This window comes from Vanacampus margaritifer, chromosome 11 (assembly GCF_051991255.1).
Source record: "Vanacampus margaritifer isolate UIUO_Vmar chromosome 11, RoL_Vmar_1.0, whole genome shotgun sequence".
NCBI lineage: Eukaryota > Metazoa > Chordata > Actinopteri > Syngnathiformes > Syngnathidae > Vanacampus > Vanacampus margaritifer.
The window spans coordinates 22,430,119-22,452,531 of record NC_135442.1 but is presented as its reverse complement, the minus strand read 5'-3'; the positions used below and the strand labels follow the sequence as shown (position 1 = coordinate 22,452,531).

The 22,413-nt window shown below is 45.2% G+C and overlaps 1 long non-coding RNA gene across 1 annotated transcript in view; it reads right to left on the bottom strand.

Moving 5' to 3' along the window:
• Window positions 1–22,413, bottom strand: part of LOC144060747 (uncharacterized) — an 83,802-nt gene that overhangs the window by 17,071 nt on the left and 44,318 nt on the right. Inside the window, exons 3-4 of the long non-coding RNA XR_013295999.1 lie at window positions 5,568–5,890; window positions 3,402–3,522 (exon numbers count right to left, since the gene is read on the bottom strand). This is a non-coding gene — a long non-coding RNA (uncharacterized LOC144060747). The remainder of the gene's footprint in view (window positions 1–3,401; window positions 3,523–5,567; window positions 5,891–22,413) is intronic.

Here is a 22,413-nt window from a genome sequence, read left to right as displayed (position 1 = left end):
ACAAAACACACAAATTTACAACTTATCCAATACAAAATAATCCATAGAACATACATTACTCAATATATGATGAAGAAAATGGGCCTCTCCGACTCCGACATTTGTCTCCAGTCTCCACAAAACACTACAGACACTTATTTTCATGCTTTATGGTTATGCACCCCGGTTATGTATTTCTGGACTAAAGTCTTAGAAAAACTTTCCGCTATCTTGGACTATAGGATACCTTTATCTCCAAACTTGTGTTTGCTAGGTGACCTAACAACAACTGACCTACCACATAAACAATTTCAATCTACACTTGTAGCCCTTACTATCGCTAAAAAAACAATTCTTGTTAACTGGAAAAATAAACAAACTCTGAATATCGACCAATGGTCTAACCTCCTCATAAATCACATTTTAATGGAAAAAATATCGGCCTCAAATAAAAAACAAATATCAAAATTCATAGAAATATGGTCTACGTATATAGAATATTTTAACCTAATTCTGGTTATTTAATTCTGCCTGTTAGCGAGAGCCACCACATCGTGATAACTTACATTGATGTCTCTGCATTTGGCAGTTTGTTACTAATGGTTGTGTTTTTATAGTCAGGAACCCAGTTGCTGTCAACAGGATCGAGCAGATTCACCTCCAATGGGCACTAAAGGCTAATATTCGGATTCACTGCATGCCAGGGGACTAACTCTACAGGTGCTGTCCCCCCTGGCTGGGCGTGGGCGGGTCTGCCCCTCTGTTGGCTGCTGGGTGGCGGCTGCGTCTTGGTCGTTCCCTGGGTCTCGTGGTGGGTGCTGTGTTGCGGGGCTCTCCTTGGTGTCCGGGGCGGCGCCGCCCCGGCGCGGTCCGTCGCTCTGGGTCCGGCGACGCGGGTCGGGGCCTGTGGGCCGCCGGGGTGCCCCGTGGTTCCCTCTCCCCTCCCCCTTCCTCCCCCTTGCTTCCTCTCCCTCTTCGCCTCTCCCCGCCCGTCCTCCGCCTCCCTGTCCCTTCTCCCTCGTCGCCCTTCCTCCTCCTCTCCCCCTCTCTCTGCGGCCCTGCCGCTGCCTCCTGCCCTTCCTGTCGTCTCCTTCCCCCGTCCCCTCCCCCTCCCCTGTCCGCCCTCCTCCCCCTCCCCTAGGCCGGGGGTTCCATCCGTGGCCCGGATCTCGGCGCTCCGGGGGCCGGGGGAGTGGGCGGGATTGGTGTTGTGCCCACCCCGCTCCTGTGGGCCTCCGGGCACTTCGGGCGGGCCCCGGGGTCCCGGTGGGGTGGGTGGGGTTTTTGGTGGGCGGGTGCGCCTCCCCCCCCCCGCCCGGTTGGGGGGGGCCCAGCTGGTCGCTCCTCTTAACTCACTGCACTAGTTTTGCACAATACATTTTAGGGCACATAACACACTTTGGGGGGGAGTGGGGTGGGGTGGAGACACCGTCTCCGCCCTGCAGCTCCCCTCTAAATTTTAATGCACCACACAACTGGGGGGGGGGGGGCATCGGTTGGGGCGGCCGCGGTATGGAGCAGTGCTGCGGTCGCCTGTCCGTGTGCACCCCCCCCCCCCATTAATTTATTTTAATGCACCACATACGCTCATTGACATGCCTGAGGGGCGGGTGGATCGGAGCAGGGGGGGATATCATTTCCCTCTGCTCCGGTTCACCTGCCCCCAATTTTAATGCACCACACACACACACTTATGTATATACACTGGGTGGGGTCACACTCACGGTTTAGGGGTAGAGTTCGCCAGTCGGCGAGCTGGCGAACTTAGTAACAGGGTTAGTTTTTCACTTAGATCGTTGGGGTGACGACCGGGGCCTCTCCCCGCTGGGCCTGGGGTTCGGGGATGCCGCCCGTCCTCCGGTGCCCCCATCTCCCCTTCTGCCCCTGGTGTTCCGTCCCTCCGCGTGGTGGGGTGGGCGCGGGTGCCCTCTCCGCTCCGCTGCCCGGCCCCCTCTTCGGCGCGGATGCCTAGGTGCGGTGTGTCCCCGGGGTCTGGGGTCGGGGCTGGGGGGCTGTCGGTTGGTGGGGGTGGGGGCGGGGGATTTGGGGACCTGGGGGCGGTTGGGGCTGGGTTGGGGTGGGTGGCGGGGGTGGGGGGGCGGTGGGGGGGAGCGGGGGTTGTGGGCCGGTGGGGTGCCTGGTGGGCCTGCAGTGCCCCGTCCTGCTGCGTTGGGTTGGGGGCGCGGGCCGCGTTGGGGTGGGGGGCGCTCCTGCTCCGGGGTTTGCTCTCCGGCCGGTGGCCCCTGCGGGACCCGGGGGTCGTCCTTTGGCGCGGCCGCGGCCTGGGGGGCCCTGAGGTGTTGCGCTTGCTCTGTCCTGGCGGGGGTCGACGGCTCCCCTCTTTGGTGGCGATTTTCATGCATGCTAGATCCACCACACCAGCATCTATCGAGACTCAGACACAATTTGTTTCTCCCTCAGGTCATTGATTCGGTGGAGGCTGGTGTCTGTGGATCTCACTCTGCTTCGTCTGTCCTTTCTCCCTTTCCTCAGTTTCTCCTTTGGGCCCTTGAGGTTTCCCTGATTTGTTGGAGTTTGGATGTCTCTGGGGTTGGTGAAGGTTAGTGGCCCGGTGGGTGGTGTCTGGTCGGTGCTGGGCTTCGCTTTTCTTTCTTTTCTTTGGTCCCCCTTCGGGTCTCCTGGCGGCCCCACGACTCTGGCTGGATTTTGAAGTGTTCGGTTTAGGTGAACGGTATGGGAATTCTTATTTATTTATTTATTTTTTTCTCACGCACGCACGCACGCACGCACGCACGCACACACACGCACGCACACACGCACGCACACATGCACAAACACACATACAAAAAAAAAAAAAAAAAAAAGGGAGAACAATGATGATGACATTTCAAATGATCAATACTGAGATCTCCCAAAAAAAAAAAAAAAGAAAAAAAAAAAGAACTATATTATCATCAGCGACAATGAGGATCCATCCCTTCCTTATTCAACTGCTACTGTATGTTATCAAGCATTCAATCACCAACTCAACAGTATAAAGCACTGTAAACTCAAACATTTCACTTTTTTTTTTTACACCCATTTTGTGAAATCTAATCTGGCGCTTTATGTGAGAAGGCATTTCCCAGAAACATGGACAAAACGGTTGTCTGTAGATTAGCAGTGCATCAATGGTGTAACAACACCAAGACATACAAAATAAATACATTAAAAAAATAATAATTTCAAGTGATTTTTCTTGAAATATGCATGGTAAATAGTTTTTCATCTTATATAGTGCTTTTCCACCTTGCAAGGCCCTGCTTTACATTTGACTACTCATTCACCAACTGATGACGCAGGAGGGATACTTCGACATGGTCACAATGAGTGTAGACCATGAATGGTTCTCTTGCTCCCTCCAATCAATGCCTCGATTACTGTAGCGCCGATACGAAGGCCAGTAGTACCCTGTTACCTACGTTGTAGTTTACTTCGGCCAGGCAGAGACGTCTAGAGTAGAAGGCACAGGGGTGGATCACCTGGTCAACTGGGGAGCGTTGAGACAGCACGGCCCCCCATTCCTGAATCGGATGCGTCAACCTTAACAGATGGAAAAAGAGGATTTGGACGGCGTAACACTGGCGGGCATGTAAACCATCCCTTAAATTCCACAAACGCCTCCTCTGCCTCCTTAGTCCAACGAAACTGTAACTTTGTAGACGTTAACTTATTAAGTGGTCTCACCCTTTGACTATAGTTCCTGATGAAGCGACAATAAAAGTTAGCAAGCCCCAAAAATCTTTGTAATTGTTTGCGTGTGGATGGTCGTGGCCATTCCAATACTGTTCGAATCTTCACGGGATCTGCCGGATGCTGCCCATGTTCAGCCACAAAATCTAGGAACTGGACTGAGGGGGAATGGAATTCGCATTTCACAGCTTTTACAAAGAGGTGATTCTCCAGAAACCTTTGGAAAACCATCCTAACATGCAGTCGGTGTGAAGATAAGTATATCATCAAGGTACGCAAAACAAAAAACATTAAACAAGTCACGAAGGGCATCATTGACGAAATGTTGGAAGACAGCTGATGCATTTGTTAATCCAAACGGTATAACCAGATACTCAAAATGACCCAGCGGAGTCTTAAGGGCCGTCTTCCATTTGTCGCCCTCGCGTACCCGGATAAGGTGGTAGGTGCTACGTAGATCAAGCTTAGTAAAAATCCTAGCGGTTTGCAGAGGAGCAAACCCGGAATCAAGCAGGGGTAACGGGTACTTATTTTTAATAGTGATCTCGTTAAGTCCTCGATAATCTGCGCATGGGCAAAAAGACTTGTCTTTTTTTATCCACAAAAAAGAAACCAGCACCGACAGGAGAAGTGGAAGGGCAGATTACACCAGCTGCTAATGCAACCGAAATGTATTCGCGGAGGGCAGCCTGCTCAGGTCGGGTAAAGCTGGGAGCTAGGTAGTGGACCATTGGGGATCAAATCAATAGCACAGTCATATAGACTGGGGAGGCATTGATTGGGCTCTATTCTTACTAAACACTTTATACAGATTGTGGTATTCCTGTGGAACATTATCAAGGCAGATGGTTTTGACAGGAGGACTGGCGGACGCAAGACTGCGGACAGGAGGCAATGTGCATGGCAGTAAACGCTCCAGTTCTCCAAAGCAGGTTTATTCCAATTAATCTGCAGGTCGTGGACTTTTAACCACGGTAACCACAGGACTACCGGTGCGGAACGTGAAGGCATTACAAGGAAGTGCAGCATCTCAACATGTTTGCCGGAGAGACGCAAGTTTAACGGACTGGTGGTGTGCGTAACAACCCTAAGGAGGCGCCCATTGAGATAATATACTTTATGCTCTGCAGGTAGAGCCATAGGCAAGTAGTAACTGAAGACATTTAACATTTTCAATTTATATTTTTACTGTTTATGAATTTACTTATAAACATATATTGGAATATAACTGTGTATTGTAATGAATAACACTGTGATAATGTTGTTGTGAAGTGTATTGGAAATTTTACTCCCTTCAAGTTCTCATGGAGATAAGAAATGTGTGTTGCTGAAAGGGAGTCAAGTTCTCATGCTATTACTCATTATGTCGTAAAAACTGAAGGTCCAAGATCATTACCTGCCTACATCATATATCCGGGAAGGTAGGAGAACTGGAGTAAACATGTCAGTAAATCACTTGTCTGTCTATTATAATTACTAACCCTTTGTCCAGCCTCAGAGGAGGAGTATGCTTTTTTCATCTATAAAACGACTGTGTTTTCATATTGACACACTCGAGGCTTAACATCACATTAGAATGTAAGCATTAAATCTTGTGTCTTTTAGGAGCTCCTAAAATAAATTCTCTTTGCAAAGAAGGCTTCTTCATCAGATCTCATTTTTCAATTATTTTTGAACACGCAAAGATTACATTTAATATAGTAATCAAATAATACCTTCATAACCCAGAGCTTCTACGACACTGGGATCAATAAAATTGTCATCTGCCCCCGAATCCGCTAAAGCGACCACCCTTATTCTTTTAACCCCAAACGAAACTTCTCCCGACAGTTCTAGTCTCTTAACTCTAGACTCGCAGGGTGGAGACTTACAGGAGTCAGTCCGGTTGTACTCACACTGCTCATCAGGTTCAGAAGATGTGGATTCTGGGCCTGCTGGGTTCTTATTTGGACCCTTTGAGGCAGCCGTCGAGGTGTAACGGGGACAGGTGGCCACCAGATGGTCCAGCTGGCCACAGTAAAAGCAAGCCCTGGACCAGAGCCTCCGCATTCCGTCAACGGGCCGCAGGCGTCCGCCACCAAGCTGCATGGGCTCCACCTCCGGTTCGGGGAGACTCCGAGCTGGTTGTGGGTCAGAGTCCCTGGAACGCCAGCGCCCAACTGGGAGTGCAGTCCGAGTGGCACGTCCCTGGCCACGTTCCTGCTGCCTCTCCCAGATCCTATTATCGAGTCGGATGGCAAGAGTCATGAGTTCCTTGAGGCTTTCCGTGTCGTCACGTACTGCAAGTTCATCCTTCACTACTAAACTGAGTCCTTGCCAGAAAAAGCAACGTAAAGAGGGTTTGTTAAAACCGCTCTCAGCGGCTAATGAACGGAAGTTAATAGAGAAGTCCGTAACAGAACAGTTCCCTTGTACACACTCAATTAGTTGACTACCGGCCTCCGTGCCCCTAACCGGGTGATCAAATACGTGCCGTAATTCAGAGACAAAAGAATGATAAGATGACCAGTCAGGAGATTCATAACAAAAGCCAATTTTGAATTCTCACTCGAGTATGTAAAAGAATGCTGATCAAAAATTAGAGAGCAATGATGCAGCAAGAAAGTCTCACAATCTCCCGGTTCTCCCCTATAGCGGGACGTGTGTGTCAGAACTGGCTCTCTGGGATTGACATGTGGCAGGGGCGCCCCCATAGCAACAGCAGCTTCCGACGCCGGCCTAGCGCCAGCTGTCCCACCCGGGTACCTAGTTCCTTGAACTGGTGAGAAACTGAGAAAATGAAACAGCACAAAGCTGGGAAACATAAAGCGACGTAACACAACATAAGTGAACTTTGGAGCAACTATGAAGTAGACAATTACTATAACAAAGCCTAGAAAACCACACTTGACGACTGCTGTAAGCAGGTGAATTAACCGACGAAGACAAGCTGAAGTCCTAGTCCCTTTATAGCCCTAATTGCTGATGTGCCGCAGGTGTGTTATAGTGACTCCTTTGAATGATGCTGAATGCTTTTATTTTGTGAAGTTCTCGGATCTGCATTGTATAGTGATGCTCATGCTTTACTGCAACAAAGCAGTGATGCTGCTTTACCGCAACAAACGAGGAAACGATATCAATGTTACATACACTTAACAAGGCTTTCCAAATAAGGAGCGGTCGTTAATCGAGCGTTAACAAAATTTGTGCCATTAAAGTCACTTTAAGTTAACTCAAAAAAAAAAAATATATATATATATATATATATGGCAATGCTATACATAGCTGCAACACTTACTGCAAGCGATTGACAGCTTGTATATCTGACAACCAGACATTTTTAGAACGGCTGTATTTTGGAATGCAATGAAAGACAAAATGCTGTTTCTGAACTTTCACAGCGATAAATTACCCAGGCCCTGGTGAATTTCAGAAATGGTCCTAAGTGCCTCATTTATATACTTTGTTGTCGAGCAAATCAGACTAAGTGAGGTTATTGACCCACATGGCCTGAGGATTTTTGTGTGATGTGGCCACACCATGCATTGCAATGGGATTAATCAACGACTGATAATCTACCCTCAACTTGCTCTGATTAGAGATGCCTCCAAGGTAACATTTGCTCTTGTGCAAGCTAATGTGCAAGGGTAGCATGACATTGGGCAAATAGAAAGGCTATCTTGTGTGTACTGTACCTGCAGGCATGGACAGATCTATTTTGTTCCTTTAACTTGTTGGTGTGTGCATGTTTCTCAAGAAAACATCAGTATGCACTTCAGCACATTTGCTGTAATATCAACCAGGATTTGAGTGTCATCTATGTTTTTGCAAGAAACAAAATACCTAAAGGAGACATTTGGAATTTTTTACTTCAATTGTGTGTATACAAAACATGAGTTCTTTGGAAAGCCTGCAAATTTAAACAAGCTTGTTATCTCTTTATGAAAATGTGTGTGAGGGAGCATTTTTCGTGCCCAGCGCAAATTAGCACAACCTAATAGTGTGGACTTTTCCTTTTTTTTGTTTTTTTCCTAGAATTTTACTCGTTGAATTCCAAAAGATGAGATTGGCGCGCCTCAAAGTGAGTTTATACAGGTAAATGGCAAGATCTCTCCTTGCGGATGATGTAGTCAGCCACATGTGTGGTGGGCAATTGGAGTCCGTCTTGCACCCTCAATCGAGACCCACCGCCTAGTTGTGATGCGAGGTCAGGGAGGTGCTATTAAAATTATAAATCAAATGCAGCGTAGGCGTAATGCATCTGGTAAATTCACAAACACGAGACATGCCCCGGCACGACGATGAAGATGTGCCCGTTTTTTTCACCGAGTGCAGTCTACTTTTTGTCACAAAATTGCAATATGCCTGTGAATGTCTTCTGCTGTTCTGTTTGGAATTGCTCTTATGTTTTGTGCTTTTGGTTGTGTGAAGCATATTGATTTGGCTTGTGTATGAAATGTGCTATATAAATAAAGTTGCCTTGCCTTGTGCTGTACAATTATTTCATAGTATATAATCCCCCCACTCCCCTCCCCCACCCTCTAGCTATAGCACATTTGACAAATTAGAACTAATGAGGTCAGGGACCTCTATTTGTCAACAGCAATATTACTAACTCAATAAATTCTTAGTTGACATTACCAAATAGAAGCTGTAGTAAAAAAAAAAAAAACTAGACTAAATGCAATTTCTGCAGAAAATTGTGTGGCAATGCTGAAAGCTGAATACTAATAGCTGAATGATAAGATGAATGCTTATGAAGTAAATTGAAAGATAAAATATGTGAAAATTACAAAGTATTGATTGTAGTTGAAAGATAAATGAATAAAGAGAACACTTGATCCGAGGCGTGTATTTTTGAAGCAAGCTGACATTTATATGAAAAATAGTTATTGAAAGTACCCTCCATTCATTTAGATGGAAAAGTTGAACTAATAATATACAATGGAAAATAGAAAAAAATTTAATTAAATAAAAAAAAATCACTCAATAGCTCCACCTATGCATGCAGTACCCACTATTCATTTAGATTAAAAAATATGTAATTAAAACAGTGTTTTAAAAAAAAAAGATGGGGGGTTGGGCTGGTGGCAGTGCAAAGTGGCATTAAGTTGGGTAGGCAATTTTAAACAAGTGTGTTTTGGGGGGTGGGTGGGGGGAAGGCAGGCAGGTGAATGGAAGAAGATGATCCAAGAGTGCAGGAAGGAGTGTGTACTTTGAGAAGATCGTATAGGTACGGGGTGTGGAGGGGGGGGGGTTAAGTTATGGATGGCCTTGAATGCTAACAAAGGATTTTGAACCGGGAACCAGTGGAGCTGGTGGAGGACAGGAGTGATGTGTTGGGTGGAGGGAGTTTGAGTTATGATGCGGGCAGCTGAATACTGGAAAAACTAAAGTTTATGGAGATATTTGTGAGGGAGGCCAAAAAGGAGAGAATTGCAATAGTCAAAATGGGAGGTGAGAAGACTGTGGATCAGGATGGCGGCAGTGTGAGAAGTCAGGGAGGGGCAAAGATGGTTGATGTTACATAGGATGAGTATGCGGACCAGGTAATGTTATTGATGTGGGATTGAAAAGATAGCGTGTGCTGTCCAAGTTGACTCCTAGGCTTTTAACTTGGGTGGAGGGTGAAACAGTGGTGTTGTCAATGGTGAGGGAAAAGCTGGCTGTTTTTGAGAGAGTAGTCTTGGTGCAGATGAGAAGAAATTCTGTTTTGCTATTGTTAAGTTGCAGGAAGTTTAAAGTAAACCAAGTTTTTATTTCAGAGATGCAGTCCATGAGAGAGGTGGGTGGTAGAGTGGATGAGGGTTTGGTGGAAAGGTTTCATCAGCATAACAATGGAATTGGATATTAAATCTACGGAAGATTTCTCCCAAGGGGGAGAAGGTAGATGATGAAAAGGAGGGGCCCCAGGACAGACCCTTGAGGCGCACCTGAGGTAACAGAGGAGGGGACAGATTTAAAGGACTTAAGTTGAATGAACTGAGTGCGGCAGTAGAGATAGATGAAAACCAGTTAAACGGTGTGTGGATGATGCCAATGGAAGAGAGTCGGTTGAGAAGGATGGTGTGATTGTGTCGAAGGTGGCTGCACTCAGGTCAAAGAGGAAGAGGATAGTGAGAATTCCAGAATCAGCTGCCATGAAGAAGACATCTGTGATTTTGATGAGGGCTGTTTCAGTGCTATGAAGTGGGCGGAAACCGGACTGGAACTGTTTATACACCTGAACTGAAAAGAATGGGTGACGCAATGGTAGCAGGTGGCAGCAGAGTATAAGAGATCAACCAGGGCCATGTAGCAAACAAGCTCATTTACCATTTAAGCTCATTTAAACAGATTTGTGAACTTGGCTCTATTCTAATTGCTGCGAAAAGGAAACAGATGTAAATAAACTTTTTTTCCTGATGAAAGAAGAGTCTCAAATATTTATTTTTGTAGGTTCCATGTTTTTATAGCAATAGAACACAATATTTTGTGGGCCTTGCAAAATCAGTCAAATTCCAGTAAAACAGCCAGGAGCTAAGGGGGTTGCTTCTGTGAAAATGGCCAAGATTGAATGAGTTAATATGGTGATTTGAACAGTGTCCTGTGAGTAAAGGGGACTGAATAATTTCATATGTTTTAGGTACACATTTATTTTATGCATCAAATTTCAGTCACCTAAGGTAGCATAAACACTTTGCTCATGCTATGGTAAAGACTCTCTTGTCAAAAGTAGCTGTCACAGATTCAGACAATCATTATCATTGTGCCAAACACTATCCATTATTGTTGAATATAACTATGCGTAAGAGTGGCTTTCAAAGATTTTTTTTTTGTCTCTTTTAACAACATCCCACTCAGCCATTTGTTTTAGATTCTGCAGCCTGGAGGTGTGGACTTTTGCCATAATACAGATCACAGTATTCACTATGTGACAGATTTAGGACTCAGCTATAGAGGAAACATTGTAGTAACAGCATCAAATTAGTGGTCTATTGCCATCAACATTTTCCAAGCGTGTGCATCTTGAGGAGGGATGGAGGTTTCTATCATAGTGGCAGTTGTCTTGACTAGCAATCTGAGGTCTATAAGATCACCCACACCTCGAGCAGTCACTTTAGATGAGTCTCCAGGAGCTGATCAAAGGCATTTGTCTTGGGCCACGCAGGATGCTGATTGCTTCAATGCACTTACTGACACCACTAGGATTGTCGAAATGCACCCTAATTAAAATGGACAGTACTGTGAGATGAAGAGAGCTACTGTCTGTTTTCTGCTTTGTCTTTCTTTGTTCTATTTCTTTTATCTTATCAAATGACCTTTCATTGACTAGCGCACCATTTGTGTTGTACATAGATGAATTCTTAAAGAAGAATCGTTTTTCACTGCCAAAGCCCCCTTTTAACCTGTACGTACTGGCAAAGCCATAAGCTCAATGTCAATGATGGCACTGTGCATTGTAGGCTTTCTGCTTAATGGAGAAGTGGGTTCACATCACAAAGCAGGGCTTAATGGTCTGAGTGAGAGTAGAAGTGCACTGCATCAATATCGTTTTAGTATTGATGCAGTGCAGTAACACTCACATTCCGCAGAGACCCAAAGTTGATCAAATATCTTTCTTTCTTTTTTCAAACCCCAATAAGCATTTGTAGAGAGGGAGGCACCGCCAGTCATTGCCCTTGACCGAGCTGTTTCAGGTAACCAGACTCTTTGCTGGCCACTAAGCAGCAGGAATCAATATCATATCAGGGCCCAATGGAACACCTGACAGTTCAATTTCACAGCAAGTCTCAAAATCAATACCTTTGGAATAGTTTTGTATTTTCCCAAAGGGTACCCACTAGAGTTAATCTATAGTGTCATTAGTATGGGTCACAGCATGCATGATCATTACACTGTGTAACAATAAATGTTCATAAAAGACAACACACTTTATCCTCTCGTGCTTGACTGAAGCCTCTAATTGAAGAAAATGTGTTCTCCATGAGTCTTTTTGACTGCTTGTGCACCTCTTTGTAATTCACGTTAAAGAGAATATAGGGGAACGCTGTCAGGCCTATCGAAAAGATACAGAGCATGGAAAATTAAACAAGGGTTTATCAAGCAGAAAAGGAATTTAAGTGTTTAGTTTGGGATAGAGTGCTTAAGGGAAGGATTGTTTACCCCGAAACATGGTACTTAGTATTTTTTTTCCACAGTCCTTCACCATTAAAAAAGTTTTAAGCCTTGTAGATTTCTATGATCACAATATATTTCCTGACTAGCGACTCAATTCTGAGCCAAACACGAAGCAGCAGTTTCTTCAAGTGGTGACAAATAGAAAGTGTTGAGATATTAAGGGGCTATAAAGAAATAAATCATTTTGATTTTACTGGATCCTTCCAATCTTATAGACAAGGTCACAAAACAATTCTTTAATGTCACAGATTCTAAATGGAAATTGGGGAAATGGAATTTTCTGTGGAAAGAAATGATTCAAGCTAACCAAGCTTTGAGAGGCATGGTTGTTTTGCAAGGTCATCACCACTCTGGAATTATCCCCCCTTTTTATTACATCCAAATGTAAGGAGGGGTGAAGGCAACTACCAGCGGCAGAACAGAAAACAGGAAATGGCAAAACAAAGCAAAAGACTAATAAATCTCATGTCGTTGGCATCAGGACGAAACGTCTTATGTAACAATTTGTTAAGTTTTTTTAATTTTTCACAAATCTGGTCAATCCACCTGTGTGGGTGTTGTTATTATTATAAATAAATTTGCAAATTATTGGCCAAGTAATGTAATGAAAATGGCTTGCTCTCTTTGACGTTCCAAATATTAGTGGTTGAGCCAGCATGCCGTTTGTGGGATCTCCTGAAAAGTTATGATTTTGGAGGTACGAGGATTCCTCGTTCCACCTTATGCCAGTGATTGCAGTATACATTTGGGATCTCAAACTTGTGACCCAGGGGCCATTTTGCGGCCAGCAGGATGATATTTTGTGTCCTCCTACTTGATATCAAAGTGTTAGTTAGTTAGTCATGTTGAGGTTTTTATGGTATTAGATAAATTAGCCAGCGAAATTCAGGAATGGCTTGCTTATAGACACTTGATTCAATGGCTTGAAAAACTACCCCATCCCCCCATTTTTTTCCAGTCTTAAAGGATTTTTGTGCAGTTTGTCACTTTTTTACTCACGACTGCCACCTTTGGCCCAAAACGTAACTCCAGCATCCCAACTGTGGAAAGTTAGCAGCTAATGCGTGCAGTGTCATATGCTAGCTAACACCACAGGCAATGCTAGCACAATGCCACATGTCCGCTACTATGCGAGGACGTGCGTGACGTCACCCTCTACCATGCCACCCCTCCCCTCCCCAAAGAAACTGTGGAGTGTGTGTGTGTCCGCACACTCTACCATAAAGGGAAGATAAAAGCTGATAGGTGCAGTCAGAGTAAAACAGACAGGGCTCTTCATACTCTGACCTTTTTATATAGCACAATGCACATTTAAAGTTGTTATAGCTGTAGGTAAGTCTGGTAACCAAAAAGTGAGAACATATTGTTATATGATTTCTGATACTGTAATATACAGTAGTGGTCCGCAACCACCGGGCCGTGGACCGATATCGGGCCGTGGGACACTTTGGACCAGGCCACGGCGGGCCGCACAGTTATTTCCGGTTAATTGATTAGCCGAGGCTTAAAAATATTCTATTTTGAAAAGTGACCGGATTCTGTCTGTTTACAATGGACTCGATGCATGTCAAGATGCTAAATATCTCAGTCGCGTAGCGCTGGTACTAATCGACAAGTTATTAAAATGAGTAAAAACCAGACACACTTGGAAAGGTTCTTTGCAACGGAGAAAAGGCCCAGTGATGAGACAACACAGGAGCCTATGACCAAGAAGAAAAAGAAAGGTGCATGGACTTGCAGCTACAGGTGATTCCCACACATGATGGCCCCACTCTGCGGCAAGCGGCTCTTAATTTAGCAATATGATGAGTGAGTTACTCATAGACTTTAGATTTGTTCTGTGGCGCATTTAAAGAGGGTGCTGCTAATATAGTTACATTAAAATGTGGCTTCACATTTATTGTTATACGAGGGTCATTCAATAAATAAGGTGAATTTTTCAAAAAAAATTACCTTATTTATTGAATGACCCTCGTATTTACAAAATACCCCAGTTTTTGTGTTGCTCGTCTAATTCATAAGCATTACCATAGTGAGCTTACCATATTAAAGCTTTGTTGTTACCCTTGTTATGGTGTTTGTACTGCTACTAGTACAGGTACATAAAAATGGATTTGCATTTTGCTGTTGTAGCCTTTTATTAATTAGCCGCCGAACAGCCAAGCATCCCCCCAACCCAACCCACTGGGTTGCCGTTCCGCGAAAGTTGTGGACTTGTATGAACTGGTCCGTGGTGGAAAGAAGGTTGGGGACCACTGATGTATAGTATATTCATTATTAATGCCTCACATAACTGTGGTACAGCCAAAAGTCCTATAATGTGTTACCTAGGGGTGTCTAAGTCTATATAACTCAGCGTAATTTGACGTGAACCGGACCAGTAAAATCATATTATAATTAATATGAAAAACAATAAGTTGTTGTTGATCCCTTTGTTTTAGTGCAAAGAAATACAAACATTTTAGGTAAATTATAATCCTTTTTCGAAACATTAACAACAACCTCAGATTTCTCATGAAAAACAGGCAATTTATATCACTTACTGCTGATTGTCTGCTGCCAGTTTGGCAAAACAAATATGAATCTTTTTTAAAAAGCCTGACCTGAATAAATTAATTTGAACTAAAATAAATTAATCTACCTGTGTGCATTATTATTGTCAAGTCACCTTTTATTTATATAGTGCTTTGAAACAGCCGCAGCTGTTACAAGGCGCTTACAGAACACAGCTGTAAAGCCACACAACTTAAAGTCACATATTTGTAACGGAAAAATATAGAACAATGTTGCACTTTAAAATCACATGTTTTGAAAACCAGTTAAAAAGATATAAAGAAACTGCCCTGGAAATAACTTTTTGCCTTAAACATACAAGTGGCGGCTGCCGGTCATTCAAATGAGGGGGAAGCTTATATTTTACACCACAGACAGATCATCCAATCATCACGCAGTAGGAGACTGTCTAGGCTGGCCCACTGTTCCATAAACCCCCAGAGACGTCTGATGGGTGGGATAAAGTCCAGCATTTATCCAATGACTGTCCAGTTTCGGGCAGTGGAACAACCAACTCGACGAAGAAGCGTCTGACTGTGTAAAAGTGCCGTGGCACTGCAGAGATTAATAAGAAGGAAGTTGTCAGTTATTTGTGATAAGTAGCTAATTCTGAACAAAAGATGAAGGTATTTTAGCACATAAGTAGTACACACAGCAGTGCATATATCATCACTTTTATTTTTTCAAGGGGAGGGGCAATTAAGGGGAAGCTGAGCTTCCCTTGCAGTCTTAGAGCAATCACCATTGAAACATGCATATACTGTACATACTGGAATAACTGCAATATTGTCGCACAAGGATGTGCAAAAGCTGCACACCTTCGCAAAAAGCCACAATGGATTATGAGTCAACTGTTTTAGGGAGTTTAGGTAAGAGGGGAGAAGATATTGTAATGTAATCTTTGCTGTTTTTTGTGTGTATGCTATAGTTTGATAGTTCCTACCTGAGAGAAGGAGCTGGAAGAGATGGTGATCAGGATGTAGAGGATATGGGAGAATTTCGCCTGCCCTTGTCTTTGTTCTTGCAGCATGAAAGTCCCCAAGACTGGATAGGGAGGTTACCACCTTTTTTTTTTTCAACAATCCTAACTGTCTGTTGTGGTGGCACCAAACCAGACTGCGATGGAGGAATCCAGGATTGACTCTACGACTGCCGGGAAGACCTCCGGGATATGTTCATTGAGCCAAGTTTCAGTGAAGCAGAGAGCGGCAGGATGTGCAAAGTCTTTGTTGGAGGAGAAGCTTGTGCATTTTTTTGGGCAGCAAGCTAGGTTTGCAAGTGGAATTGGTGGGAACGGAGTTCGAAATCCACGCTGTCGAAGCTTGACTAGCATGCCTGCTTGTTTCCCCCTTCCATGCACCATACAGTGCAGCTGCTCCATCGGCTAGCATCTCTGAAAAACTTTGTGAATTTGTAAAAGTTCACCAAAAAAGGCAGAAAGTAAACTACCTAATGCTGAGCAAGTATTCTCTCGTGCAAGTAAGTATTGTAAGAGTTGCTAAAAGTGAGCAAAAATAACAAACAAAAGCAATACTAGAGAGCTGTCTGCACCATCTTGGTATATTGTTATAAGGTTATATGTGCATGTCACAGCTGCTTTAGCTTAGTGGGCATGTGTTGCTTAGCTCAGCTCCTTGTGCCATGTCTTGTCACTCAACAAGTCATTCGGTCAGACTGTTTCTCTCTTTCTCCATAATGAACCACCAGATAATGGCCTATGAGAGCTAGGGAAAGACATGTCACAAATTGCTATCTCCTCTGACTGGGATTAAAGGTAATTACTATTCGCCGTGGCAAATCAATGGGATAGGAGTGCAAGACACAGAGGCCACACACTAGCTTCATACCAACACTCATAAGGAAGCATGATCTCATAGGGCAAATTTCAAGCATAACTGCAAATGTTATTATGTTATGATGCTGGATGGACTTCTCTCATTTTAATGGCTGGTGATCTAACAGTTATCAGTCAAGTTTATTTTATGTGCAAAATCACCATTGTCCCTTTACACATTACAATAAAAATTACGCACAATTAAAACACTTAACAATGAAATCAAGTACAAGGGAAAAAAATAATAGAACACTAATGTAGCGATTATTTGGGTTGCCGTAAGGGCGAACGAGAAATTTAGACGGTACTGAAGGAAGTTGTAATTTCCTCAGCAACCTCAGGGGGCACCACGTTGACTTTGCTTGTTTTTAGGAGCAAAATAAACGATAAAAATCCTATTATCAAGTATTCATAATTTGAAGTTGTTACTTTAGTTAGTCATGGAGTCCTTTGCTTTAATAAGAGAATTACTAATCCACTCAGTAAACACAAATGACTTGGCAGAAATTTAATTTCTAGACAACAAATTTATTAATTAAACGCACACATATATCAGTCACAGCCTAACCTATTAATGAAACCGAATTAAAAAAAATGTGAATCAAAGATAAAAAGAAAACATGCAACCTAACTAACTAATAATAATTAAAAAAGGTAGATGAAAAAGGTAGATGGGGAATAGAGATGGAAGCGTTTTGAACTGTCCATCCTTTTATATTTGAATCAAAGCGATTGCAATGAAGGCGCACTTACGGACTGGTTCAGTTGCACGGAGAGAGAGCGACTCGGCGAGCGTCGATCCTCAGATGAAGAAAACTCTATTGGAGGCAATCTGGGCAGTCGGTGCACGCGCAGCTGGAATGCTGCACTGGAGTCTGGCTGATGGTGATGGCCGCACGACTGAGAGGCCGCTGCAGGTCTCCGGTTGGTGGCGAGGTGCGCGCGCGGTTGAGAGGCCGCAGTCAGTTGGTTTGGGCGTTGCGTAGCGTCTCGGGCGCACGGCTGGAGCAGAAATGGGTCGTGGCGCGCAGCGGCTCGGTGCCTAACAGCCATTGTGGAACCGGGTCAGCGGGGCGCTGCGTGATTCAGAGAGCGGAAGGTAGGTGGGTCGGCTCTCGGCAGGAACAGACGCGCGTTTTGGGATGCGCAGTGTCGTTGTGAGTCCTTGCGTGATGCGTGCTTTGGGGCGTGCGGTGTGGCCCAAGTCCGGGGCTCAAAGAAGGAAGCCACGTGGTCGCTCTCAGCGTCTTCGGAGACCACGTCTCTTGAGATGGTCAGGAGAAGTTCATGGCGCAAGAGGAGAAGAGGCGAAGAGGGAGAAGAGCGAAGAAGAAAGGGAAGTTCCTTTGCGCGCTGGCTTTTAAACTAGTGTCCCAGGGAGGACAGAGTAGTAGTCCCACCTCTTCTGTGCGTTGGAAGCAGACTTGGTTGACTGAGACCAAGCTTTTGGGATAGCATTTGATTTTTTTATTTATCAGAATTGACAAGCCAGATGCTTCATTTATCATTCTGAACACATTTCAAACATTACCGTGATCATAAAGTTATTGAATCCGCTAAGCTTACTAATTAGCTAAACTTAGATGGCTGCAGAAGTTAAACATATCATTCATTTGAGATAGACATACAGGTCGTGTACAAAGATAAAACAACAGATGTCACTTGATGTCAGTCAAGTACATAGATTCCATTTATGTCCCGAATTCTGTAGACTTCAGATTAATTACGAGGAGCAGGATTCTTGAAGATAATACCGATAGTGACCGCTGAAGGGCACTGTTGTACCGTATAACTTCCAAGGGTTTTGTTTCCCAAAACACATGGGTGATTCCTGTGGATAGCCCAAACCATAAATGTGGTCTGGGGACTGATAAGCAGTGTTATCGCTAGTCTGCTTGCTAAACAGGCTTTTAGATCTCGGTAGGCACTGAGGTATGTGTTTCCTGTGGGTTGTAAAAAATAAAATCCAGTCCCTGATGGAGAGTAATTCAAAGAGATTCCCCAAAAAATTGAGGGTGACAGGCAATATTTGTTACACTAATAATATTATTATTATTAATAATAATAATAATAATATTATAAGGCACAAGAGGACAATGAAAAAACAATCACAGACTAAACTGGGTAAAAAAAAAGCCCACTTAAAAGAGCATACTGTGTAAATATGTGGTGATATTCAGCGACTTAGGCAGACGGTTCATTTTTGACGCAAGTGGCGTGTCATTTTTACGCCATGTCATGAAATTGACAACATCGAGAAGTGATCAAAACGACATTTACGTATGTAACTATGGTTCTATGAGTCCCGTGCGACCGCCAGGGGGCGGTGCTGAAACAGCACGGAAATCCTCCATGCGCATGCGTCACTCGAGAAATAATTCATAAAAGGACATTTCCAGGGTTCCGGCTGATGTGATCCTCCTGTATAATAGGGGATCGTAGCCTGAACCGAGTCACTTCCGGCGTTTACTGCCGTTCTTCATCGCCGTCACTGGTGGCCTGTGATCTTGTTGATCGGGGCATTGGGGTTCCCCGCCCCCCTTGACTGCGATGGCTTGGTGTATTTGGACTTTTGGAATTTATGTATGGACGTTGGAGCTCCCCTTCCATCATTACATGATGTCCACTCCTCATCGCTGAGTGCGCCTTCAAGTTTGTGAGTACATCTGGTGGTTGTTAGCGACTGTTGACGTCTTTCCTGCGGTTACTTTGACTTGTTTTGACTGCAACTCGCTAGTGTTGGTACGATTATTTTGTATCCTTTCCTAGCTTGTACTGCCTTGCAACCTGTGTGGCTCCATCCGTGAGGTCGCCAGCCGACTTGATGTTGTTTGGTGGCTTTTGATATTGTCTGTCATGACTTCTGCTAGTTTCTGACGACACAGACGTTCACTTACGTGTTGCTGTGATTACTTGTGAATGTGTTTGTTCCGTTGGTGAAGAGGCCGTTTTTTTTCCACTTCCTCTCCCACACAAAGCCTGTTGACTTGCTCACACTCATTGCAAGTCAATCGGCGGCTGCTATGAACGACAACGCTTGCTGCAAGCTCTGTGACGGCTCCTTCCTGCCCGAAGAGGGACACACAAACTGCTGTCGCGCAGTGGCGACCGCTGACCGCTGCTGCGGCGGGCCACACTCCGGTGAACACAACTGATGTTGCGCCTCACCAGGACGCAGCGGCTCTCCAGTGGCTGTCATTGTCGGCGTTGGAAACGTCTGGCTTTCCTCAGCCTCCTACTGAGTGTGGGTCAAGTTTGTCACGTACTGGGATACAGGCCTCGTCATCCCACACAAGGTCATGTCACGGACGGCCGTGGGGTTCGCCCCCCTTTGCCCCATGGTCGGCCCTGAGGCTCACTCACCATGCCCCATCCCTCCCAGACCCCTAAATTCGGGAGAGCCAGGGATTGAGCCTGAGGGGCCGGCAGTCGGTTACTTTTCCTGTCGTCAGCTCAACTACTAGGCTGCCCTTGCTTCGGACCCATGGGTGCTTTCAACCTTGTCTCTTGGGTACAGGATTCAGTTCCGACGCCGGCCCTCTCTATCCATCCGGGTCCGAGAGACTGTCGTCAGCGACCCTGAAAAGGTTCTAGCTCTCCAGAGCTAGCGACCCTACTCACCAAGTCCGCTACAGAAACAGCGGATCCCTTGGCTCATCCAGGGGAATTCTAATCCCCCTACTTCCTCATTCCAAAAAAGACAGGCGGACTATGCCCTATCTTAGATCTGAGAGGTCTCCACCCTTACTTCAAGGTGTTGCCCTTCTGTATACTAACTACGTCGGTCGTGTTGGGGGAAATGGTTTACGTCAATCGACCTGAAGGACGCTTACTTCCACGTCCCTATTGCTCTTCAGCACAGGACGTTTCTCCGCTTTGCCTACAGTGTTCACACGTGTAGTGAAGACGGCACTTGCACCCCTGCAGTCGAGGGACATAAAGGTGCTCCCTTACTTAGACGACTGGCTGATATGCGCTCCGTCCAAGTATCAGGCAATCCGAGACACGTCTATGCTTCTACAGCATGTCACGACTTGGGCTCAAAGTCAACCTGCAGAAGTACTCTCTTGTTCCCTCTCAGCAGACTCTGTTCATTGGAATGTCGTTGGACACCACCTCCATGACAGCTCGACCGTACCCACGGAAGGTCGACGATGTGCTACGTCTCATCTCTCTCTTCCGTGCCAATGGGATGCTGTGATATGTCTTTTTTCTGCGTCTGCTGGGCAAGTTAACATTCCTGACGGCACTTGTGTCATTGGGCCTGCTGTCGCTGCGACTATTGCAACGGTGGCTGCTCGGCTTCCGGCTCACCCTGCTGCTGGACCGTCGGAAGCGTCTCCGAGTGTCCAGTCGGTTCATTGGTGCTCTCGCACCTTGGGGTCTATCAGAGTCCCGTTGGGGGTGGAACCCACACGTCACAAGGTGGTCACCACCAATGCCAGCCTGAGTGGATGGGGTGCAGTTTGGCAACACAGGACAGCTCGAGGCCTGTGGTCTGTAGGGGACAGATGGCTGCACATGAATGTGCTGGAGCTGCGGGCTGTGCATCTGGCCTTCATTCATTTTCTGCCCTTCGTGACAAGGCGCCATGTCCTGGTATAATCGGACAACACCTCCACTGTGTATCACATCAATCATCAGGGCGGGACAAGGTCCGCCCAGCTGCTACAGGCCACATGGAGACTCTCAATAGGAAACCCCCCCGTCTTGCCAGCCTGCGGGCCTTGTTTCTCCCGGACATTGTCAACCAGTTGCTTCGGAAAGGCGAGAGTGGATCTTTTTGCCTCCGAGGAGTCCACTCACTGTCCCCTCTGGTTTTCCCGGACGGAACAGAGCAGCCCGCTAGGCCAGGATGCTTTGGCACACCCCTGGCCAAGGGGCCTGCTATATGCCTTCCCACTTCTCCCTCTCATTCATCTGACTCTTTAGAGGGTCCTTCTGGAGGGTCACACGTTGTTGCTGGTGGCCCCGCTTTATCCAGCCCAGACTTGGTTCCCTCTCCTTCGCAGTCTCTGCTCCTCCAAACAGTCCGCACAGTCGTTTGGATCTACTGTACTGTCCCAACAGCGGTGTCAGATTTGGCATCCCGATCCCCGCCGGCTCTATCTGTGTCTCTGACCGCTGAGGGTCAGACAGGGGTCACATTGTGGCCAAATGCTGCTTTTGTGCCCAAAGTTTTGTCTGGCTCTCAAGCCAACCACCCTATTCGTCTCGCTCGTTTTGCGCCAGCGTTGATGGATGGAGATGACGCTCCAGGTCTTTGTTGTCCTGTGAGGGTGCTCCGCTCTTTGTATGCTATGTCAGGTTTTCGTACATCCACCCAGCTTTGTGTGTCTTACGAAGGCCCGAATAAAGGAGCTGCTGTGTCCAAGCAACGCCTCTCCCATTAGATCAGGGAGCTGATTCGGCAGTTGTATTGGGTCTCTGGTCGTCCCCCTCCTCCTGGGGGGCCGACTTAGTGACCAGTTTGTCCATCAAGTGCCACTGAGGGCTAGGGCATCTCACAGCCTCTCTAAGGGCCTCTTCCGGGGAGACAATGAGTGAAGCCACATAATACTCTACATTAGGCATACGGTCCAAACCGCATTACCAATTCGTTTGAAAATTAAGTGGAAAAAACATTGTTTATCCGTAACTGTTACGATTTATTATAATGTCTGCAGTGCATGATTTAAGTTTGTCATTTTTTTACCCATAAAGCAAGGGGGTATTTGCTAGCGGTGGGATCTCTGACATAAGTCCAATTTGATATGTATTTCAATACACAGGTTGCGATTCAATTGAAAAACTATATATTTCAGAGCAGAACGGTTCGATAAAGTTTAGAGGAGTGATATGATTTTCGATTCGATTAATTTCAATATTCAAAACAATATTATATATATTATATACATATATTATAGACATTTGTTGCTTGTAGACAATCATAAAACACCACAAATTCTCACAGTATCTTCAAACATGTTTAAAAAAAGAAGAGAGACAAAAACGTCTTCTATACTTTCATATAATGAATTATTTAAATAGACCGCAAAAAAGGGCTCGGCGAAGTATTTATTAGTCGTTATTGACAGTTACAATTGGGTTTTTTTTTATTCAAAAAAGGATCAGGAAAAGAAAAGGCTGATAAATTCAATGTGAAATATAAATATTTAACCTTTAAAAAGACAAAACAATTCAACAAAATATGCGCACCGTGCAAAGTATTTCAA